The sequence below is a fragment of the Cebus imitator genome, unplaced genomic scaffold (assembly GCF_001604975.1).
Source record: "Cebus imitator isolate Cc_AM_T3 unplaced genomic scaffold, Cebus_imitator-1.0 Scaffold252, whole genome shotgun sequence".
Taxonomy (NCBI): Eukaryota; Metazoa; Chordata; class Mammalia; order Primates; family Cebidae; genus Cebus; species Cebus imitator.
In genome coordinates, this window is record NW_016107567.1 from 666,234 (window position 1) to 669,052 (window position 2,819).

Sequence of the window (2,819 nt, forward strand, 5' to 3'; positions counted from 1 at the left end):
GCTTATCTTCATCTGGATATGTAATAGGCACATTAAACATAGTATTTCCCAAACTGAGCTTCTGCTCTTCCCTGTCCCCCAGAATTATTTCTCACACTGTATTATCTGTGCCAGTTAAGGCAATTTGTCTTTTCAATTGTTCAAGACAAAAATTTTGGAAAGAGATGCCTCTTTTTCTCTCATATCTTATATCTAATCTTTCAGAAAACCTGATTGACTATACCTCCACATATAGCTAGAATCTAGTTGCTTTTCAACCTCACTGGTTGCCTCTCTCTACTTTTGCCCATCATCTATTTCCCACCTACAGGGATCTTGTTAAACAACAAAACTGATCATGTCACTGCCCTGTTCAAAATCGCTCCCCATCTTTAATGACTCCCCATCTGACCCCAGGTAGAAATCCAAGAGTCCTGACAATGTTGAACAAGCCTCTGCATGATTGGACTGTCTTCTCCATTAGCTATCTAAACTCATCTCTTCCTATTCTTCACACAGCTCCCTCTGTTCCAGCCACACAGGACTTCTTGCTATTCCTTGAACATCTGAGCCTACTCCTGCCCAAGGGCCTTTTCACTTGCTGTTTCCTTTTCTCAAAATGTCCTTTCTTCAGACAGCCTCATGGCTGGCTCTCTCATCTCCTTCAGGCCTTTGCTCAAATGTCACTTCTTGGTGAGGCCTATTTTGACCACCATATTTAAAATGACTTATCTCCTCCTGAAGAGTTCCATCTCTCTACCTATTTTTTTAATCGTACTTATAACCATCAAAGTACCGTATATTTTACTTTTTACTCTCTGTCTGTTTCTACTAGATGCAAATTCCACAAGATCAATAATTTTTTTTTTTTTTTTGCCTGTCACATCCTCAGGGTTTTCCACAGTGACCTCAACATAGTAGGCACTCCAGAAATATTTATTGAATAAACCCATGATCCTTGCTTATGTCTTTGAGAAAATCCAAGCAAGTGTTATTGTTCCCATTTAATGGAGAGAAAATAAAGCCTGCAGAGGTTAAATGACTTGTCCAGAGTAAATGAGAATTCTGAAATGAGAGGGCCCAGTTCTCTCAATTCCAAGTGCTTGGGCATCTCACTGTATGTGGCCTTTAATTCAGGAGAGCCATCTATCTGGAGATCTTGTTGCACTTTGCTGGGCAAGGGTTATAAGAACCAACCCAGGGGCAGAGGACTGTGTTAACGTCATTGGTGGTTAGCCGATTAAAGTCTTTAGATCCAAACTGCTTTTCACAAGAGAAGAATTCCAAGTAAGCTTTCACTGCAGGGTGACAAGAAAAAAACATTAATCTGCCAGAGCAGCTGTTTGCTCTTATAAAATACATCAGTCTTCATAATAATGGAAAATCCAAGAGGCAGCTTTACTGATTGAATTGAAAGTCAACGGGAATCAAGGAATTGTCCATGTTGAATTATTAAGTAACTATTTCTAAATTAAGCCTTTTGGATGAGGAGCACACCGGACTGCAGCTTGTACAAATGTATGTTTTCCTCACTTCCCTATTAGGAGAAGTTATATTAGATGTATGCCAGCACATTAATCAAAAACCCCAAAACAGGTGTGTAAAATAACCATCCATCAAATAGGGTCATTGGCCACTCCACAGCAGAGTGATTTGGAATTCATTCAATGGATAATGCACAGGAAAAGGGAGAGGCTGTGCAGAGCTATTAGTTGAATTCAAAAGAGCATGGGAAATACAAATTGATGCTGGAATGAAATCAGAAGATATGCTCAGCAGTTTGCTTTTTCTAACTTAGACTGCCAGTTTGAGAAATGGGAGAAATAATTTAGGCATACCTGGAAAGGGCTTATATTTAAAAGTTTTTTATTTCAGAACACTTTTAGATCTACAGAAAAATTGTAGCTATACTACATAGAGTTACCTTATACTCCACGCTCATCTCCCCCATTATCAACAGTCTACATCATTATGGTACATTTGTCGCAATCAATAAGCCAATACTGATACATTATTATTAACTAATGTCCTCATTTTATTCTGATTTCCTTAGTGTTTACCTAATGTTATTTGTCTGATCCAGGATTCCCTCCAGGATACCACATTACATTTAGTTGTCATTTCTCGGTAGGCTCCTCTTGGGTGTGGAAGCTTTTCAGATTTTTCTTGTTTCTGATGACCTTGACAGTTTTGAGGACCACTGGACTTGTATTTAGTAGAATGTCCCTGAATTGGGATTTTTCACGATTAGACTGCAGTCATGTGGTTTTGGAATGAAGACCACAGAGGTCATGTGACAGAGAGGAAGACTCGAGGTGAAGCTCTGTCATCATAGATCAAGGGTACATATTATCAGTATGACATATTACTACTGATGTTAACCTGGGTCGTCTGGCTGACGGAATGTTTGTCAGATTCCTTTAATGAAAAGTTACTCTTTTCTCTTCTTTCTACACTACACTCTTCAGAAAGAAATCTTTATGTGGTTACAGGCCATTTCCTTGAGGGTGGAGCAGCTGCAGCTACATAACGCTATTTGAGATTTTTGTTTTGCTTTTTTTTTTAGACAGTGTCTCACTCTGTTGCCCGGGTTGGAGTACAGTGGTGCAACACTGAACACCACATCTCTGCTTGGGAGACTGGTTATTTGTTATGTATTTATTGTGGACTCATAGATCATTATTTTATACTCTGGGTTATAATTAATACTACCTTAATTTTGCTCAAATTGTTCCAGCTTTGGTCATTGGGAGCTCTTTCAATTGGCTCCTGTGTCTCTTTCACATACCGTCATCATTGTGGTTTTGGTTTTATAAATATACTACATATATATATATAAT